General features: G+C 35.9%; 1 long non-coding RNA gene across 1 annotated transcript in view; it reads right to left on the reverse strand.

Annotated features, from left to right (window-relative positions):
- Positions 1-3,912: 3,912 nt before the first annotated feature.
- The window catches only part of LOC138103776 (uncharacterized), a 46,385-nt gene continuing 27,254 nt past the window's right edge, over positions 3,913-23,043 (reverse strand). The window contains exons 2-3 of the long non-coding RNA XR_011147847.1: positions 11,264-11,428; positions 3,913-4,149 (exon numbers count right to left, since the gene is read on the reverse strand). This is a non-coding gene — a long non-coding RNA (uncharacterized lncRNA). The remainder of the gene's footprint in view (positions 4,150-11,263; positions 11,429-23,043) is intronic.

Below are 23,043 nucleotides of genomic sequence, written 5' to 3' on the forward strand. Positions count from 1 at the left end.
TTGGGTCTCTAAAAGAAGAATCATCTATAAGATGCTGCTTGATAGAGAATTTCACTCCTTAAACATCACTGGTTTTCCTTATACCAGCAAAGGTCTTATTTACACGAGCTGCTTCTTTCTCATTTTTTTTGAGTGGGAGTGTCTTTCAGATATAATGCATTTCATAAGAGCGCAGCTGGACATTTATAAAAAAATGAGGTCATTTTCCCAATGACTGCATCATGAAAGCCAAGGTATTCTTAGTGTTCCAAGAGTTTTAAAACATCATCTGTAAATAAAACAAGAAAGAATAGGCAATATTTTAGTAAAAAATCAGCACATATACGACTATAAAAAAGATTAAAATCTGAGAAAATATGTAATCTTTCAATGAAATCCATTTCATTCTACTGTTAGGTATCTGCTGTCTTCACTCACAGGTCTACAAAATGTTCTGTCAGTCGAAGCCCTTTGCAGCATGATCAGTATTTTCACTTTCAGGTGCAACTTTTAAAACATGCCAGCTAACTAATGAGTATATAAAAACTAAATTGATGCCTTCATAGATAATTTTTGGAATTAATTTTCATGTATATTTGTAAAAGCACAAGTGACAAATCAATAGACTGTGATGTCAAAAAATTGTGTCATCATCAAATGAAACTGAGAGAGTAAATTCTGCTGGTAGAAAGCACTTCTTAATATTGGGTATTTAGGATAGTATGTAAAATATTTGAGAAAATAAAGATCAAGTTTGCTCCAAAGTGAAAATTTCTCTGCAAAGAAATACTTGAGTGCTTATAAATGCCAAAATTTAAGGAGGAGGTTGTTGACATGAGGACATTATCTAATGCTGTGTTTCTTAAGCTAAAAAATGGAAGAAGAGAGGATATAGATGATTTTCCACCACTTCTGTGCTCTCCCACTCTTCATTTGAATCTTGAAGTTATAAGTCTACTCCAGTTTATAATGTTGCTCATCTGGTGGAACTCTAAACACTGACAGAAGACAAGAATATGAGGAGTTATGGCTTTGTTTACTTCAAATGTCAGAAAAAAACCTTCACTGGAGGTGGAATCAAGTGCATCAAAAAGTCAGGGCACCAGGTGTCCAAGAAGTCATCTGTTCTGAATCTAGCAGAAATGGCAGAATTTCATGATTTTTCTTTGTGGGCCAGTAGCATCTAACCACTTCTCTTTCAATTAGCCTAAACAAGAATGTTTTACTAGAAATGATCTGGAAAGAAAAATAAGACTGAAAGAAAAATACATCTGGAAAGAAAAGTATGTCTTACCTCTGAATATCCAGTTGTTCCTCTTAGGGAACAAAAGAAACCATTCTTAGTGGTGGGAAGTGGTAGAGATGGATAGGTTGTAATACTAGAAATGTAGAAAAGGAGCAAAGTCAAAAGAGGAGCAGGAACCAGTAAAGCAAAGTTTATGAATTGGTTCCTACTGGTATCATCAAAGGTGCCAAGTAAAATCAGTAATTTTTGATGCTTTAAACAGGTGTAGAGCTTCCAGAAATACTTGTACTCTCACCACCTAATAGAAAAATTTGGTGTGAAATCTTTAAAAAAAATTCTTTAAGGACTCCTTTATGCAAAAGGTGCACAAGGGTATGGTTTCTTATCCTAGGCTATTCTAGGCTTTCTTATCCTAGGCTGCATCTGAAAATAAAGGTGGTTAGTCATGTCTGATTAGGAAGCCCTCAGCAGTGATGTCTTTGTATTTAGCCAAGCTTTTAACTGCAAAATGACTCTTCAATATCTAATACATCCACTGACTTAACACTGTATTGGACCCATGGTTTTAATCTGACAGTGCCCCTCCAATTGGCTTATCACTAATTTGAATTGGTCTTTAAACTATCGCAGTGTGCCTCCTCTATATTGTCAGAGCTTCACTTGTTCACGTAGCACATTTTCCAGCAATTCATTAGATTTTGCTGCACTGCTATTTCTTTACACAGCTCACTTTTATTAGAACACTGATTTTCAGCACAGCCTGTAAAAATTTACTAAAAAAAAAATTGTCTTGACACTGCAGTACATAGGTAATTCCCCAGGTATTTATTATCTTTGGTCAGCTCTTTGACACTTACCATCAGTGTAGCAGCAAAGTAATCCCAGTCCCTTAGGTAATTAGTCCATACCAGTGAATCAAAGCCGCCTTATTACTTCTATTCCCAGAATCAACAAGAGGAACATATGTGAGGGGGTCTGCATGTGTGTGTGTGTTTGTTTTGGGGAATATGTGCTTGTTCATGCCTGTGGGGGGAGGGGAGTGAATCCTGGCAACCCCAACTCTGCTCATATTATCATGTTGTTGGTCCCATTTTCTCTATCCATCTTGCCTTATTGGAGGCTCCTTAATTGACGAATGAGGACTTTATCAAGCTTGGCAGGAGTCATTATGTCTGTGATTTTCCTTGAAATGTATCTGTCATGCAGCTCAAAATTAAATTGCCAGTTTTGGGCCTAACCAGAGAAAGGGCAGTGACTCAAAGCACTCAGAAGGAAATGAATGATTAATGCAGTTTATAGACAGAATAGCGTTTTTTTCTGTCTTATGTGCTTTTTGTGTGTAATCTCCAGTGGTTCAGCTTTGGATGGATCTAATGAAAAAGGACTGGATGTTTTCCACCTTTTCTTCAGAGCATGCTGTACAATTTATCCACTGACAAAATGCGCTAATGAAATGTCACCTTGGACAGCTTCCTAAAGGATTGATGGGCTGAAAGTTCTGTACTTTATTTAACTTTTGCAGGAAAAATGAATAAGTCTTCCAAACTCTGTACGATACAGAGATTCATTATGATTTTGTACTCCAGAGTAGTAGCTGCACTGGAATGGAAAAGGCAGCCGTGGCAAAGAGGTGAGAATAACGTAAAACAAATAATTACTTAAAAAGCTAGATGTATGGCTTCATTGCACTCATTGCACTTCATTGCACTTCATTGCACATAAATTATACTTGAGGTCTGTAACTTTTTAAGACTTCTTTCTTCAGTATTATCTCTGACCATTACAAAAAGAAAAAAAAGGTCTCACAAATCACAAATCTAACCGTTCTCTCTATTTGATTGAAGTATCATTAAAAAAAAAACCAAACAATAATGATTTCAACTTTCCCCTAAACACCATTGTTTCAGATACCTTCACCTTGGGGTTTCATCCAGGGCTTTCAAACTTCCATAAGATCAATGAATGAGTTATTACAATCTGACTTAACACAGGTTATTATTGTGACTTTTCCTGGAAATGAAAATGTGTGTTTTTCTGCACATAACACAACATGATGTTCTTCAATACAGCGGGCCAAGGGTCATGATTCATCCGGAAGCATGGATGTAAAAGGAGTGAAAACAACATGGTACATTGAACACATGCTGCTATTGCCAATTTTTTTTCAACAACAGAAGAAAAAGAAAAATCTCTGTTGAACTGCCCATTTGGCTACCCGAAAGACAAAGGTAAGGATAAGAATAGCTCATCTCGTGCTGCTATACCCATGGTACTGCAAAGCTTTTAGATGATAGTGTTATCTTACATATTACTAATGTATAAAGTCTTAGAATATTCATGCACAACCGGGTGAGTTAAGGACTAAATTAAAGACCATCTCCTGCATGATGAGTGAAATATAATATTTTTTTTCATTTTACAGCAATTTTTAGAGAGGGTTTTTGTTACTGTAATCTGTATTGTGGTTAAAAGAAAGAGTTAGCGTATAAAATATTCCCCAAAACTATCTTATGTAATGCAGATATGAATCTTCATTCTACCACAAAAAGAAGGAAATGTTTAATGAATAATTCCACAACTATAGACTATATCCCATGCAAACACACAGAGCCAAGATTAAGGTTGCTTCAAGTATAGATTTATTATTACCAAAGTAAATCAAATTATTGATTTACCAAGCACTAAGACAGACATTAGCAATATCAAAAGGAATGTGAAATTCACATACTTTAAACATTGCTTGCAGCTTATAAACCTTAGGAAGCAATATGTGTCATATCAGCCTTGGGTTCAATCCTACAGTCCCTCCTTGTTCCTTTGCTGGCAGAGAAGGTTATTGCATGGCGTGGTCTGCTCCAGCACACCCTCATGCAGATTACAGGGATGATTCCACAGAAATTTAATGGAAACAATAATTGTGGTTCCTAGGAGAGAAAAGAAGACATAGAGAAACAAAAATGTCTCTCAGTGAAGGGCTGAATCCTTCTCTGAACATGATACTTTCTGATTTAGGTGGGGTAAAAACACTTTTGATATCAGATTAATTTAGCCAGCTGCAGTCACCCAGCTTCTTATTACCAGCACTGTCAATATACAAGAAAATCTCCATTACTTCTCTTGAAGATACTTAATTTAACTTAATTTCACTTAATTTCTTGAAGAAAAGTGAAGAAATAGCAACTGTTGTTATAGATGAACCTTCAGCAGGGTATCTTATTACCTTTGCAGAGAGAACTGTTCTATTCACAAGCCAGTCCCACAGACAACACTACGAAATTCATATTCAACATCAATAAAATAATTACAAGTTTGCAGTTTCAAACACACCAAAAATACTAAAATCTAGAATTCAAATTGCCTGTACAACCTTGATTCACACAAGTGAACATACACATTTCAATTTCAACACAGATATTTTTTGTTGAAGATTACATCTTTTTTTTTATTTTTCATAGAATTATTTGATTCACTGAAATGTTGGTATGAATTTACATACATAGGTTGAGTATTTTTTTTCTCCTTGTTGTTTTGCCCATGTTTTACTTAGGGTTCAGTATTAAAACACTATCCAACTACCTAATATTGCATACACACAATGTGATTTCTGTTACTTCATGTAAGAATCCCATATTCATGTTTCATTCTTGTGAGAACAGAAGAATATCTAAAATTTAGTATTGAAGTCTAGCAGGAAAAGTCAAAGGTACCCACAAACTCTGACTGCCCAAGTCAAAATATCAAAAGTTTGGGATTTTTAGAGAATTCAATAGTATATAGCACTCAACACATTCAAAATGTCGTTTGCATTGTTTTCTATTTTAACTGCAAATATTCAACACTCCTGCAAATAAAATTTTGGGAATCCTGTCAGGTATTCAAAAAATTAGTTTGGTTTATATCTTTGGGATAGGGATGGAATCCAATTTCTAATTGCAGGTTTCAGTAGCCTTGAATATTGGCTGTCTCCCTCCTATCTCTTACCTATTCCACTTCTGTCTCTGCAATAACTGAAGAAGTCTCCTTCACTATGGTAGGGTCAATATGTGGATACCAGACAGACTTTAACCTGACCAAGTATATAAAGATTTTACTCCTTTCAGAGTCGATGGCTTCCAGGACCCAGCAGCAATGTTTCCATGTGAACATCTCTGGAAAGAATCCTGAATACAATTAAACTGTCTCGTTTTTAAGCTGACATTGGCATTGGCTTTCAAGGGGGAATTAAAAAAACACAAAACAATTAGGCATTAGTACTAAAGTACAGAAACAGAACAAGATACTGTTATTTCCCATAAGTACCCATATACATTAAAAAATGCAGATACAGAACCTGTTATGAAGTCTGTGAATCAATTCCTGCATGCTTCTTACTCTGTCGCTGACATTTTTTCAGATAGCATCACAGCCCTTCAAATGTGGTAAGACGAATTCTATTTTCAATATTATAACTTAAAGGCAATGCAAATGACAAGTTGAGTGCAGGCGCTTTATAATAATTACTTCCTTTTGGTCTGTTCATACTGGGTATTGTAATATCTAATACATATATTATCAAGAACACTCAACACAGCTCACCTTCGTGAATATTAATAGCAGTATTAAAACAGAATTACAACACACCATACATAGTCGGTAATAGCTACTAGCACTGTGTTTTATGGAATCTGTTCAAGGTCTTGAAATAATTTAGTAAGCAAGTTTTCAATTTCAAGAGTTAAACACTGTTGAGTCGTATACCTGTGCTACAACTGATCAAAATATTGCTCTCCTGTTTTTTTTCATAAATGAAAATTATTTTTAAAATAACTCTTTTTTTTTTTTGCTTTTAGAAGGAAATTCTCTGGGCACTTGCATACCAAAATTACACAATATAAACCTCTTCAGCAATATCTTTGTGCTGCCAGAGACAGAAAAAATATTGTCAGTTTTCACATTTTTTATTTTATATTTTGTAAGTCAGTTACTTACAAAAAAAAAAACAAAAAACAAGGGAGTAAACTTTGTTGCTGAATAGGGACCAATATCTTCCTTCCCCTACTCAAAATACTTTATTCCCTGGTGCAATTAACCAGGACAGAAAAAATAGTAAATGATGTGCTTGCCATTCATATTAATGAAAATTATACACAGATTGATAATGAGTCTCGGGTGCATTCTAAGAAGTCCAGATACCAAGAATATTACTTGAATTTTAAATCTTTACACTTAACAATCTCCTCTAAAGACAAAATTTTGCCTACATGAAATTTGCAAAAGCAGAAAGAAAGATTAAGTTTGCAATGGAATAAATACATAATTGTCACAAAGGTCATCAGAAACAATCCCTCTAAGTAAAAAATTGAAAATATTAGTGTTATATATATAATAGCTATTATTAAGAAACATGATTCTTATTTTTGCACTATGTTTGGTCTTTTGGAAGAAGACAGCAGAAAATCTGGGCTGAAAAAATTGGGAACATGCTAGAAGACAATAAGCTAAGCAAGTTCTAGGAGATAAGGATTTCACTTTATGTACAAAGCTCTTCAGAACAGTATCTGACATCACTCAAAGTATTTCCTTGTAATGCTATGTATAAACAATGGGAAGAAAAAGAGGACTAAGCAGAAGCCTATAATTTGTTTAAATGTTAGTCGCACTCAACCTAATGTCAGAAAAGACACAGCAGGAAACTTAAATCACCATATATTGCTAAGGAAACAGAGTTGCCCAAACCCTGCTATAACAGGTATCTCTGTGGGCAATTTTAAGAGGCAAGTTTGTCACGGAAGTGACCAGAATTACATAAAAGGTACTATAAAATGCAAAGGATGGCAGAATGCAGTCTTAGCAAGAGATAAACACCATACCAAGTTCTCACTCTGAGAACTTTCAATACAGCAGAGGAAAATGCGTTAAATGCTAATAGAGGGAGGCTGTCATTCTGTGGTTAAAAACCAGCACATGAAAACACTAAAAATGTTACACTATGCTTTCACATAAATTCAGGCTTACAACAAGATTTAGTCTTTGTGGTGAGATTTCTGGGGAGATGTATAACTATAAGGAACATCCAGTATCAAAACATCCCGTTTCCAACTCTTTACAAGCATCTCTATCAGCCAGTACATTCCACAAAATTACCAAGGTTTAGCTTAAACTCCACTGTATTTTCATCTTAATTTGGTGATCTTCTCAAGTTTCTAACCATATTTTCAGTCATCTAGAGAGTTTGGGGAAAACCCTGCTCTGGAAAATCATGTGTTGACCATTATTACAGGAGGGAAAGAATCTAATATTTTTCAAGGTCTCCAGTAAGAATTAGGAAAAGTTACTGAGATGTTGTTTGAAAGGTTCAGAAGCAGTATGGGCACAATGAAGGAAGATGTCTTCTGTAGAATTTGCAGTCAAGATGCTACCAATGTCACTGAGGGGCAAAAGCTGATAAGCGTGCACAGAAGTGACAGTAAAAAAAAAGGAACTGAGAAAATTAGATCTTAAATATGTGGAATACTATCAATACAAACCAGCCAACAATGTCAGTAAGACTAGACCATAGGTGCTTGATCTAGGATAAAAGTAGGAAAACTTTAGAAAGGCTTAATATTTTTCAGAGCAGATCAAGTACTTGAATTTAGTGTGCAGAAATTGGCCTTAGCTCTCCAGAGTCTCAATTCTGCCATTCCTAGTTGTCATATAGATGAAATGTGACAAACAACTGCTTTTCATGTAATCTTCACTCTTTCTTTCATGCTAGGAGCCAGGAGACTAAAATGCAAATAAGGAGTGTTTGGTGTACTCCCCCAGGCTCTTTCAAGCCACCTCTTGTGAATAGCTTCCAAAACCCAGCTATAATCCCTGTTTTCAGCTACATAGCTGACATCAGGAACAAAGCCTCAGCCAGCCCAACTCTGATTTTCTGATAGTCTTCTCTCTCACAACTAAAAAAAGCTTGACTAGAGTCACAGTGAAATACATAGTGAAATCTAATGTGTGAACTGGTGAAAACAAAATGCTTGTCTTTCTTTTTTTGATCACTTTCTTTATATTCATGTTACCTTTTTAAAATAAATTCCACAATCTCCCAGAATTTTGTGTTATGCTGTCATTGAACCATAACACTTAAACTTGTTTTGACATTGGTTTGGATGACCTCTTCAGGTTATTGTGTGAAAAAAAAATCAACTTTAGCAAAGGTGCATTCTTTCCCATTAAAAATTCTAAAAGGAAATATACAATGGTTTGGGTTGGAAGAGACCTTAAAGATCATCTCATTCCCATCACCCTTCCAAGGGCAGGGATACCTTCCATTAGACCAGGATGCTCAGAGCCCTGTCACCTGGTCTTGTGCACATCCAGGGATGGAGCATCCACAGTTTCCTGTGATAATGGTGAGGCAATCTGTTCAGTGCCTCACCACTATCACAGGACAGGATTCTCTTGTTAAATCTAATCTAACCCTGTTCTATTTTAGTTTAAATCTATCACCACTACATGTGTTATGATTACATGCCCTTGACAAAATTTCCTCTCCAGTTTTCTTATAATACTGGAGAGGCAACAGCGAGGTCTCCTTGGAGCCTTCTGTTCTCCAGGCTGAATAGCCCCAACTGTGTTAGTCTGTCTTCACAGGAGAGGTGCTCCAGCCTTCTGACCATCTTTATGGCCCTCCTCTGGACTGTTCTAACAGGTCCATGTACTCCATACTGGGGCCCTCAGAACTGAATGAAATACTCCAAGCAGAGTCTCATCTGAGCAGAGTAGAGAGTACTAATTAATACTAAGTTAAGAAGTTTGTTCTTTGACATTGAGAAAATGACCAATTATTTGTGAAAGTGAGATATGCATATTTCTAAAAGTAGATATTCTAAAGAACTCATAAAGCATTCATTTAAAGGAAAGAAAAGTACAGGTTTTCACCAAAGCCAGAAGAAGGTTGGTGCTGATGTGAGAAGTAGCAAATCCTTTAATAAACTGAGAGCTCCCTGAGAGAAAACTATTTATGTGAGAAGAAAAAACCCAGGAATACTTGACATAGTTGAGAACAGGGGATGGGGAGGAAGGAGTTAAGTTTTCAAAGCACATATTCTGTGAAGCAATTTTATCCCATATTCTCAGGTGTTCTAAAACACAAATATATCACAAGCCTGAGTGAAAATGCACAGTAAGAGCAGAATTCAGTGCACAGCCTTTTCTACATACACATATAAAACAGATGTAAGTCACTTTTTGCATCACTGCAATTTCCTATAGTGAAACGTAACCTCTGCCAAGATCAGTGCTGACACACGTTTTCATGACCATCAGAAAAGCTTTTGCAAATATATTTTGAGGGCAGCTACTACACTCACATGAGTTTGTATTTCCAGCCATTTAGATCATGTATAGAAAAAACAGGCACACAAACACACCAAACAGACTATATGAACATAGGGGTTCCTGGATTTTTTTTAGTTTTTGTATATATCAGTTACTGAAAATCCTTTGAGAATATTTATGGGACCTAGGCTGGGATCTGATTAGTACCAGCTGTGAAAATCTGCTACGTTTAATTACAATTTTTTTCTATTTTGCTTTTTTCTCAGTCTCATTCTCTTTGTTTCCAGCATCAGATTTTCCTTGGCCAATGTAAATTGTTATGTAAACACATTAAAAGACTCTTGAAAGCTTTAATTCACATGTTTTAATGTGAACCTTTTTTTTATTTTTGATTCCCTTATTTTCTCCATGCCAACTTTCTCTCTGAGCGTTACGTGGTCTGGTTTGAAGACATTGTGTACTGCAGGTCCCCCAGAGCAATGCTCAGGCCCTTGCAGTGCATGGCAGCTCTTCTGCTATAGTCTCCACTTTATTCCTAAGGACTGCAGTGAACACGATAAAATCCCGCTTTGTGAATGTAAAACCTCTGGAGAGCTGACACATAACTCTGCCATCTGGGACAAGCTATCTGCTTACAGGCTAGGAGGCAACAGAGTTCCCTCAGTTCAAAGGGAAGGAGAAAAAATGAAAGCTGACTATCCCTGTGCAGTCAGAAGACAAGTAAAGGATATGTTCTGGAGGGTCCTTGAGGTTTATAATTTTCTGTCTGCAGTGCTTTAGCATATGAAATGTCAAAGGGATCCCTTTTATTTATTTCAGTGTATTTAAAAGCTATATTTCAGCCCATGAAAGATACAAAAGTACCCTTCAAAGAGTAGCCTTCAAAGACAGTACCTTAAGTAGGGTTCAATATTTCTCATAAACATAATGACACTGCACATTTCTATGTACTTTTGAAGGTAAGATATTTGTAACTTTAAACAAAGGTCCACAAAAGGTGTGTTTTCACTCTAATTTTCCTCTTCCACAATAACTCAAATCAAGTATCACTCATTTGAATAAAAATTATTTTCCCAACATTTCCCCTTGTAACATCTTTCTGAGGGATGCACATTAGTTCTGATTACGTGTAATACAGATGGTTTAAGCAGTTTAGCACTCCATGTCAGAGACTTTTAGGAGACAAAAAAATCTCCCTTTATTTTCTTATCATGGTTGGACAACTATTCAGAAAAACATTTGAACATTAAAAACTTGTTAAATTTTAAATATGATCTTTTTAATGTTGAAGCACATTGCAGAATGTTGAAACTGGTAAAAAGTCTGATGGAAGTTTCTAATGGCATCAATGTCAGCTCTCAGTAAGGTGGCCCTCACAAATTAGCAGCATGTAAATGAGAGTTATGGTTATCACAGACAACACTCATTCACATTAGCTTCTATTCTACAGAAAAATATTTATTAGTATAGGCTTTTCTGCCATGCAATCTGCTCTTGTTCAACCAAGAATTGTGGTGAAGAAATCTTTTCTTTGCAAAACAGATTAGATCAATCCCATCCTAGGAAGACAAATTAAAAGGCATCATTTGTTATGTATTTTTCAGGAGACGCAAGGACCAGCATTTGTAACATGAGAAAACAGACACTGAGATGAATAGAAATGCTAAGGAATATGATTGTAAAAGTGACAATGAAGGAATCTGAACACTTTTCATGCAATTCACATCTATATAAACATACCTCCACTGCTGACAGTAGAATCTAGCTCTTTCATGAGCAGCTTCACAAAGGAGGTGACACCTCTCCCATGAAGACAGGCTGAGAAATTTGGGTGGTTCAGCTTGGAGAAAAGCTCCAGAGGCACTACATAGGACCTTCCAGTACCTAAAGAAGGCTGCAAAAAAGCTGGAGACAGACTTTTAGCTTTTGGTACCTAAAGTGGGTTGCAAGAGTGGTGGAGAGGGACATTTGATAAGGGCATGTGGGGACAGGACAAGGGACAATGGTTTAAACTGAAAAAAAATATGTTTAGATGAGATATAAGGAAGAAATTCTTCTTTGTGAGTGGTGGTGAGGCACTGGAACATGTTGTCCAGAGAAGATGCCCCATCCCTGGAAATGTTCAAGCCCAGGTTGGATGGGGCTTTGAGCAACCTGTTTCAGCGGAGGGTGTCCCGGCTCATGGTAGGGAAGTGAGAAGTAGATGATTGCTAAAGCCCCTTCCAGTGCAAGTCATTCAGTGATTCTGTGCAAATGCAGGAAACAGGTATTGGAACTGATGCAGTGGAAAGTAAAAAGATTTTCTCATCTGCACCTAGTTAATCAGTGGCAGAAATAAAAGATTTTGAAGCCTCAGACTGCTGCTGTGTTCAAAAACTAGTCTCTCTGGTACTTTATTCAATATGGCAGAATCTCCTGACCAATTGTGTCATTTGTCTCAATCAAGCACCATTCTGCAAATTTAAATTAAGAGCCCAGATTTAAAATGTCCTTATAAGATGGATCCTGATGCAACAACTTGCTCAGCTGACAAATTAATCCGGTGAGAGTCCTGCTGTGCTACTGCTGCAACGTGACTGCAGGTTAGAGCTTAGCCCCTGGGGGGCTGGATCCCATTCCCTGCTTTGACCTGGGCTGCTTTGTCACTCAGGCACGCTATAAAGCTTTTTTTTATCTTCTGCATGTGAAACGGAGATAAAAGCAGTCTCTTGCTTTGAAAAGGTGTTGTGAAGAGAAGCCTGTTGAATGCTATAAGGCACACACCACCTTAGTGTGTGCACATGCATTCCCACCTGCTCTAGACTATTCTGGCAACTAATTTGTAATAGACTACCCATCCTATTTGCCAAGCTGCTACCTATAATTTCGAAAGAAATTTGCAGAAGTACTCCAACTGACAGAGTTTCAATGACATTAAGTTCATAAAACTATGTTGGCAAACCATCGATAACTTTTTTTTAAAAGTGGGGGAACAAGATGGTGAAGATTTGCTCTGTTTATATGTATGTGTATATATTTTCATACGTATGAGAGAGAGGGGGTTGAAGGAGAAAGAACACTTTTCTCCATATGTGTTCTACAAAGAAAAAACAAAATGAATCAAAACCTTGAGCAAACAACAAATAAAATCTTCAGATGCACAGCAGAAGAAATGAGGAAATTCATTCCAATCCTGTGTTATTCCCTCTGTATCCAGTGACCTTTTCTAGAAAAGAGCATTGTTCTTATGACCTTTATATTATTTTTCTGAATTATGTCTTAGCCTGGAAAAGAAGCAGAATTTCTTATATGAGAATTACCTTTAGAGGTCATGTTTGAAAAGCTCTTCCAATATAATTTATTTATAATGATTTTGGAAGATCTAGAAATCACTGCTTTTTACTCTTATTGAACTTCATAAACTTGCAGAGGAATCTGTGGGTCTAATTCCTTAGCTTAAACTGAATTTTACATTCTTCTACTGAAATGTGTCTTGCTTCCTATCCAAATATGAATTATATATATTTCTCAATTTTTCATTATGGTACACATTCTCCAGGTTTGTGCTTTTAGCTCAACAAGACTGTTTTTATGGCCCATACTCATCTGTGTGTGCAGGTCTATTGCTCAACATAATGAGATCCTGAAAGTTCAAATATGAACAGCAGCTCCTGCAGAAGGGAGACACAGTCATTGGCACCATGACTTGATTTGATGTAGACCTTTGCTGATCAGCTGCATATCTTCTAATTTTGTCATTAAGATAAGTATTTCTCACTAAAATTCACAAAGACTTTCTTAAGAATGAAAAACAGAATCATCTTTTAAATACCAAATAAAAAACCAAAAGAAAACAACACAGGTTGCATTTTAAAATAGGATAAACATGGGTTTTCACACTTAAACAAGGCTTACCTGATACACAATAGAGATGGGAAAAAAAGACTCTAGACAAATGTTTGTGGAAAAGAATCTACAAGTTATGCTACACCACCAATGTAACAGCAATTAAAAAATATTTGATATAATGAAAAACCCCAGTACTCAATGCGGTTCACATGAACTGGAATATAGCTTTTAATGGAAATAACAGACTTTTACACTTTCCTCAGCTATGAGGAAATATATTTGGAAGACTTGAATTCCTATATCAGATTTTGGGCATCGAATCACTGGAGAACATCCTGAGGAGAGAAAGTATACAAGTCTAGAAGATAGAAGCTTGGGGAAGATTTAAAAACAGACTTGCTTAGGTGACTAGATGAAGGAAAAGCAGTATTAAAACTTCTAAGTATATATACAGTAGCTGTGTAAACAAAAGGGAATAGCAATCTGCCCTCAACATTGAGGGAACAGGAAGTATCATCCAATGTGATCCTAGTAATTTCTAGATGAGTCCAGTTTATGCAGATAGATAAGTCACCAGTAACAAAAGAATCTGTGCATCAAGCTGCCTTGCATAACTTTAACTTTCCCCTGAGGCCCTTTTCTTTCTGAAAAGAGCCAGTCTTAGAACCTGGACATTTTAAAGAACTCATTTCAGATTAGGAAAACCAAATACATTATGCAATAAGCATACTGTTACTGTATAGAGATAGCCCACAGGTCTTATTTCAATTCCAAAAAATTATTTTTTCTTCCCAAAATGCAATCTTCCCCAAACAATATTTGAGTTCAAAAGAAAAAAAAAGAAAAAAGAAAAAAATAAGGGGACTATTTTCTCATTTGACAGAATTTGAAGCTGCTGTAGTCACTGTTCGGCATTTTTTTAAGAGCAGCAGTCATTTGCATAATAATTACAAGGTTTAACAGTAGCATTAATGGCCAAAAGACATACATTCCAGTTAAACTAATGACAGAATTACATTACACATTTTAATGCAATTTAAAAATGAAAGCTCTTCAATTCTAAAATGTCATACAGATCCCCAAAGCTCAGCAATATTGCTGTTTTAAGAAGGTAAAACCTCTTCCCCAGTCCACCGTGAAAGCTCTGCTCTTTAGTGACTTTCAAAACCCTATTCATAAATACTGATTAGGTACTATTTCACCATAGGGTGCAGCATTATTAGCAGAGCTCCCTACCCAGGGCGAAAATGGAAATGTTAGTATAGTAAATCAGGCCAAATGTCCTGGTAATTCTATACATGAAAGATCATCTTTAATAAACAGATGTTAACTTGGGACTCAACTCATTTTATTTTTAGTATGCAAGTGTCAAATGCTGCAGACTGATTTAAGGTGGAAAAGCTATGGGCAAGGAGTGCATAATATGATTGCATTTAAAGGGAAAAAAGCTTGGAGGCACAGACCATTTGGAGTGCAGCTGGCTGACAAAACTGCAAAGGCACTGGATCCAAGAGACAATTTATTCTGCTAAATAACGGGTCACATATGTTACCTGCCACCTTCCAGAAATTGCCACAAATTAACTACTTTTACAGCTTGTTACGAAAGGCTTCTGTACACCTGCAGAGTTCTTAGGCTGCTCTTTGGACTGGTGACTCATAATACCTGCTTGAGCATAAAATGCATTAAATGCATGAGGACTTTTGTTTCAACTGTAGAATCATTACAGAAGCAGTGTAGTAATTAGGGACGTAATTAGCCACCGGCCATATTTTATTCTTTGTACAATCATTAAATGCACAATTAACTGCTCTCTCCATTTTGTTCTTAAATGCAGTATTTCATAAAAAAAACCAAAACCCCTGGAAACAACACAAACCCACATATTACCCACAATATTTGGGAGCAATTACACTAACAGAGCAATTTCTCTGCCTCCATGATAGCTCTGCCTCAGGCAAATACTTCAGATTCCCTCTGTTCCTTGAAGTATGAAGGATTCTTGAATGTTTGGCCATGCTGGAGCCTATAGTGTCCTTAGATGTCACTAGAGGGAGGATAACATCACTTTGCAGCAGGTGGCTTTCTACCCAGAGATGTGCAGGTAACAATTAATTACCACACCCCTCTCCTTTTTGATGAGTTTCTTTTAAACAATGGCACTTCCACCACTGGTAAACAGGAGTTCCAACATTGTTTCCAACAATATCAATGAAACACAACATGAGGCTGGAAAATTGAGTATTATTTCAGTTGCAGATTCATACCACATGGCATCATTTACCCTCCACAGTCCCAGGAAGACACCTTATATTGGCAGTAGGAAGATAATGTAAGTCTTCCGTGTGGCTGCATGCACTTTTCCATTCTTGGACTTCATAAAGTTACCTTATTTGTAAGCATTATGCATCATGGATTGGAAAAACAAGCTCATTTTAATTGATCTAAAAAATCTCTCCTTTAGCCAAACCCATCTCTGATTTAAGGGGAGAAGTCAGTCTGCCTGTATTTCATCATGCTCAAGTTCCCAGGCTCTACTTTAGGTTTTACACAATTTCTTGGCAGAAATCAACACTTTGATACATTAGAGGGTGCACTAAAGGAAAAAACCCTCCCTTTTCTAGTGAAAATTAAAACCTATGTGTGACCCCAAAGGAGAATCTTTGGACCATGGAGTACTGCAAATCCTTGCTTCACACATGAAGCCACTTCAGTAATAATAAAAGTTCTAACAGAGCTATGGATGTCCCTGAAGTTACGCAAGAGAAGGTTGGTGCCAGACCTGTGACCAACATGCCCAGCACTGAAAACAGCACAAAGGAAAACCATGCCAAAGATTTGTTCTTAGCTTGGCAAAGAGATTGCTTTTGCAATCTATGGTGTTATCAACACTAGCAAGTGTCTCATTACAACTCTCCAGAGAAATGGAGCAGGAAAGCAGCCTTCAAGACAATCAAGAAATCAAACTGGTGAGGCAAAAGCTCACTAAACATTACCAACTATGACATATGATTCAATTTCTTCCAGGAGTTTCATAGCACTGTGTTGTTGAGAAAATCAAATACATTGCATTTAACTGCTCAGGGACTTTTAGGATTTCCAGTGCAGAATGCAGGAATTTCTACTGAGTGGTAAACAGAGAAGATTTTTCTATGGAAAGATCTTTTTCTCCTGTGTATTCTCTACATTCCTGACATCATGAGTCTCAGTTTATCAGAATAAACTTTGTTCCCTTTCTGAATGACACGAAAGCTAAAAGGACTTTTTAGCTCTAAATATGAGCTTTTTTGTGTGTCCCATGTAAAATTCCATGGTATCAGAACCAGTCGTATAGCTCTTTGACCGGAGGAAGACCACTGCAATTGCTCAAATTATCTCAGTTCAATTATGTTATTTTTATTTATGGTTCAAAATAAGCTGTGATGATGCAGAAAGAAAAAAATCCTTCCTCTTGCTTACAGATCTTCTCTCCAGTGTTCCTATCACAGTCTGTAACTCCAATGCTTTATACCAGCTCAATTTTCAAGGAGAATTGTCTCCTCTCCTGCCATGTATAATATGCATACCATATAAATCATATAAATCAGGAAAGAAGATGGGAGAGGATGGGAAAAATAGTTACTATCAGGAGAGAACTGAAATGCTTTGACTGAGCTTACCAGTGTGTTGCTTAAAATATGTGGATTAGCACATCTTGCTGGTTTTGCAGCAACTTGGGAAATCTCATCTTAAAGATGAGCTTATTGAAACCATATTGCAGTGTTACAAAATAGACAAATAGCAGTGTAAAACAATACCCAGAGCACGAAAGCTACCCTATATAACTAGAATATGCTGGCTGGCCCTTTACAAATTTGTAATGATATTTAATTCCTTTCTTTCTCCCTATGGAGGACCACAGATTAATTAGTGATTTAGGCACCACCCACAGCTGCATCTTTATTTCTCCTGATTTCTAGCATCAACACTAGATAAGTGAGGTGGAAATTGCTTTGAAGACTGCAGTCATGTTCCATGATGGTGTGTATAACAAATGCACAATCATATGTATAAAAGGGAGTCACAGTTTACCACAAAAATAGTCTCTTGACAGAACTTAATCATGACAATGTAGCAGTCTAAGTAGGCTATGAAAGTTAGTCAAGCCTCTTAGAATAAAGACTTTAGTACATTTAGAAAACAAAAATAAATCCTTATTTTTCATAATACTGAAATACAGCTTTAGCTGTAAATTTTAGCACAAGTTTATTTTGCTTACTGTTATTTGCATTGTAACATAATGATCTTCTACAGATTTTTTTTTAATATAATTTCTTCCCAGGCTTCATAATAAAGGATTAATTCTTGGATTCTGGATACCACTTCATATTTCACTGGGCAGAGAGCAACAACTGTGGCATTGCTTTTACTGGCATTTGGGTAAATTAACTATATAATGAGTCCTTGGTTGTCCTTAACCAAAACTTTGCTGGATAGGTTCATTTACAATGCTCAAACAGAATGACCTTCCAATCTGGCTTAGTGGCCCCTAGATTGCTATAAATGTGACCTGACATTTCCTTATGGGTGAAAAAATTAGATTATAGCAAAGAATACAATAACATAATTCTATTTCAGGGCCTAAGTGAAAGTGATGGTCAAACAGATTAAGATGTAAAATTCCTTTGTAAAATTAAATTATTTATAATATGATGCATACTCCTTGTTTTATCTGTCATATAATACAATTATTTCATACAGTGTAGCAGCTGTATTCATTGGTGCTGCTGACAAAACAAAAATAGTGTCATTGCCAAAAGGGGGTCAAGAACTTTGGAGGGCAGTTATTATGACTTCAAAAGTTTCATCTTTAAAATAAAAACACTTGCAAATTTTGTGGGTTTTTATAATGGTATTTGGCCACTAAGTAGTTTTTTCACCTATAATGCTAGTCAAAATCACCCAATTTTTACAAGTCTTTTAACAGTATTGATATCTTAAATTACTACATATTATCATGCTCTCCTCAGATTGTCAGCTGTCTCTAATACCTTACAATATTTTGTAAGGTCCCAAAGAGACTAGGTGCAATTGTTTAAAAGCCTAAATGTTTCATAAGTAACTCTCATTCAGTAGTTAAAATATCTAAATATCATCAATTAAGTTAGTGAATCTGTAGGATCAAAATCAGAAGCAGTTGCAGATACACTTTTAAAATTCTTTTTTAGTGTAACTCTTAGGATCCTTATCATAGTAGAACTTTTAGGTAATTTCTTCAACTACTCAATTCTCCTGGAAAGTTCTACTGATCAGACCATATACTTGAAATATATGCTGAGCTTATAGTAATTAATTCACCACAATTAATGATATTTATAATGGACACCTTCAATTTCAACCTTCAGTTATATAGGGCTATTTTAGTGTTCATGTTTCTCTTTGTGATGTTTGAGCTGCTGCAAAGCTTCTTTACAAGAAAATAGAAGCAAAAAGAAAAAAAAGGTAATCAAGGGTAAATTGTATGGATTTCCAGAAACTCATATTTCATTCTGCCAATTCAATATGAAAACAGAGAAAAGTCTGACGACTGTATTCTGCTTAATGGCTCTGCTGTGTAGGTCTCTTAGTGAAGTAATGCACACACACAAACAACAACAAAGAACAAGACACATAAATCCTATAAATGTTGGGAAATAAGGCACTAAAACAGGCTATCTTTTATCAGCCCAGCAGTGCTTAGTAATAAAGGCACTATTCACAAAGCATTTCTGCAATTCCAAAAATAAACTCATCTGAGAAAATGAAGTTTCTCTCTTCTACATCCTGGAATATTTTGAGCTTAAAATTATTTCTTTCACGGAGCACCTCCATGTTGTAATTCTGGCCCAGATATTGCCTTTCTTTATACTGTTTTAATTCAATGGGCAACTAGCTTACAGTATCAAACTCTAAAAAAAAGAATTCTGACCAATGTTTGTTTAATCTCAGTTAGGCACATAAAACTCTGTGTTCTAATCTAAATGTTATGTCTGTATTTTATCAACACTTCTGCCAAGACCTTGTAGTAACTCTGTAAATATTATCTATCTTTGTGCAATGATTTTTCAAAAGAAATTTTTTCTAGTGTTAGCACAAGTTTCACGTCCTTCTAACCTACTGCCAAATTATATTTTTCTGTCAGTCTTTGGATCTGCCAAACATATAATTTTCTTAAGATTGTACTTAATAAATTGTCCAGGATGGCAGATTCTCTTAGTAGGGGTTCAGCATTTTCAAATTCATTAAAAGATGCTCCTGTCCATATCATGATCAAACAAAACTTCTCTTAATCCCTGCTTCATACTCTTGTGGCATGAAACTGAATCTTCCTGCATGGCACCAAACATTGAGTTGCAAAAGCTCTGCATTGTGTAGGAATTGCTCAGCAAACTTGCCGTAACATACCAGAGATTCCCAAGGCCAGACATGAAGTATACTATTACAACCAAAACACCAAAGGACCATTTGAAGATGGGAAATATTATTTATCACCATGACTCAGAATCTTAGACATTTGAGATTAGGTCCTTAGTCTACCTAGACAAGTTAATACTGTTGTAGGTTAGTAGCTCACCTGCGTACATAAAACATGTTTGTGAGGTCACAGAGCACTAAACATTTTTCTCTTCTTTTATTCTAGTTGTAAAACACTGCCTGTAACATGCCTTCAGTGTCACATAGCTCAGAAAGGTGAAGGCAACACCAAATAATACAGATCCTTCACTTATTGCTCCACAATGCCACCAAAAGAAACCCCTCACACTTAGAAATAGTGCTGAACTGCCTAGAAGCAGAGTGACATTGTTATTTCATGGTCAACAAACTCTGCATCTCAATGAATGTCTTTCACAAAGCTGTCTGTTATCTTGAGTTCAGACTTCAAATTCCTTCTGTTGATATCAGACCTCATTTTCCACGTAGCATTAGCCTGATCTTAACATAGTACAAGTGTGATTTTGGGAAGAGCTTTTGGAATATTATTAAGTACATAAAAATCATTCAGTTGCTTAGATGAAGTTTTCTTAAGTAAATCTGCATCACTTGTCCCTAAAATAACAGCATTTAGGCATCTGTGCAACTAGAAGGTTTCTTAACAACTTCATAATACCCCAAAAGAGGCAATTTTTCTTTTCCAAGGAAAATCAGGTCAAATACATGAAAATAAAAAAAAAAAAACCAAATAAGTACTCCCCTTCCCCCTCCCCCCCCCATCCCCCAGTGCCTCTGGAACTTAAAACTCAAAACTAACAAACAAAGAACCCCCCAAATCCCCTAAACAAACAAAAAACTACCCAGGAACTTCTTCTGTCATAACTCTATTGTATTTCAGTATGTGATTCCCACAGACGAGATTTGGCCAAGAGGAAAAGAAAGGGGAAAATATCTTTTCATTTCAATATTTTCAAATTAGTAGGATAGCTCAGTCAGTTATAACACATCTAAATTACCGTTTTAAGGGGAATCTGAATTCGTTGAAAGCAACTTAATTAAAACTGGTTTTTTTCAATAGAGAATACAAATGTAGGAAGTGCATTCCTGGAGCAAATTATCACATTGCCCTATCTCCATTTCAGCTGCATATTCAAAGACAGCACAAGACCAGACAATTAATAAGGCAATAGAACATCTAAGGAGTGCTGGTAGAATATAGAGTCCCTGGATTAGTGTTGTTTTTTCTTTATTCTCCTTTTCATCCAATTAGCAGGAAACTGTAGAGATTTTACAGTTATATTCATCACCTGCTTCCTACATTGCTATATTTAGGTTCTTTATGACAAGAGATAATCTGATTTGGGAGACTAATTATACTGAAATGAGAAAAAAGTATTCTATCAAAGCAGGTTCATCTTCAGCAGATGTATATGAATACTCAGTTTTCGGAAAGAGATACACAATTGTTTATGAAGATTGTTGCTCCTGTTGGAAAGACAACTGAACCTCTGAATCAAACCATCAAGCACTGCACTTTTAAAAATTAAATCCAGCATTGATTTTAGCTCACTTTGTAAAGAAAAGCCCAGCATCATGAACACAATTTTGCTGTGATTTAATTGTTGTTATGCCATTGCTGCTCTAAGTAACAATAACTTACAGAAGTAACCCAGGGCACTAATCACTGTCACCGCTCATCCAGTACCTGAAAGGGACAAGCGGACTTCAAAGTCCTCAAGGAGCCCAAATGGCACTGTCAGAGTCATGATGCCATAGTTATGCTAAACCAGTGCCAGACAACAGTAGAAAGGCAGTAATCACCCCTGTGGATAAAAAGGTGCATAGAAGCCATCACTGCACAGCATGGGGCAGGCTGTAACAAAACAGTTCATGCTAAGGGAACACAATTGATTTTTCTCAGTCCCCACAAAATCAGAACAAGGAGATTGTGGCATTTCCATAAGTAATATTTTCTCATATGCAGATAGAAGTATCTGCAATGTGACTGTGTTCTCTGATACTGGCTGGAGTTCTGCTGCAAGGATTCAGTTCTTTAGCAGTTTATTTGGGGTGGTGGAACACAGGGTATGTAGATTTTTTGCTCAACCTTCTTAAAACCTTGCTATTGAAACTATTAAGTGGAACTATCCAATCTCTCAAAATACCCAATTTCAAAGATATAATGTACTAAACTTCAAAGGTTTTTATGTATGTCTGTAATCAATCTAAGTAATGGCATTGTACAAAATTTTCCATTCCGAATGAAAGTACCACAAAATTTAAAAAATTAGTTTAGTATTAAAGCTGTGGGCCAGCTCCACATTTAATGTAGGCTGTCATTTGTAAGGGCTAAATAGTCACTAGCACAGTGACAGAATAATAATTAAATTAGATTGCCTTCTTACATTATAACAGAAAAGAAAAACTCAGAGTATCATTTTTCTTCATCTCTTTAGCAAAGGTCAGTTTCAACTAATTTTCATGGGTTTCTTTTTACTTTAGGTCAACAGACTCATGCATTTAAAACAAAGCCAGAGCAGTTAATTAACATATGCTGATTGACTAAAAAGTTACTAAAAACATCCTTGGTGAATAACCAATATAATTCTGCAGAATATGGTGCTTATAAGACTCATATTAAACAAATAAGAATTCTTGCTAGAAATGGGAAATTATAATTTAATAAGAAAAGCAGCTAGCTTAACATTTTTAATTATTTTGATTCAAAGAATTTTGTAAAAGGGAAGCTTTATAATGAGTAGAGTCTGTCCTACAAATGCATCTTGATGATATGTGAAAAGCACATAGTATAGATTACACATGGTAGTTGAACTCTAGTGCCAAGAGATAGAATGAATACAAACAAGTCTTTTTGTAGGTAATAAATATAAATACCCGAATGAAAAAAATTCTATATGCTAATAAGGATGGAAAAAGTCAAAAACAATAGTAAGATTTTGCAGTTGCTACCTTGGACTAGTGCATACAATTTAGAAAATGCTATTGGGAAAAGAAAATTCAAAAGTCCAAGGTATTGTAGTTACTTTATATGAACTAGTGTAATCAGAAATCTACAAAATTCAACATAGGTTTTAGACAACTCCTTTCAAAGCTCTTTCAAAATACTGACTAAAATTACCACTAAACATTTAAAAATGTTAAGAAATGGAATAAATATGTATAAAGTATTAAAAATAGACCAAGTTTTAGTCCACTGGAAAAGAATTTAATTCTAAACTTAA

The sequence above is a fragment of the Aphelocoma coerulescens genome (assembly GCF_041296385.1).
Source record: "Aphelocoma coerulescens isolate FSJ_1873_10779 chromosome Z unlocalized genomic scaffold, UR_Acoe_1.0 ChrZ, whole genome shotgun sequence".
Lineage (NCBI taxonomy): Eukaryota > Metazoa > Chordata > Aves > Passeriformes > Corvidae > Aphelocoma > Aphelocoma coerulescens.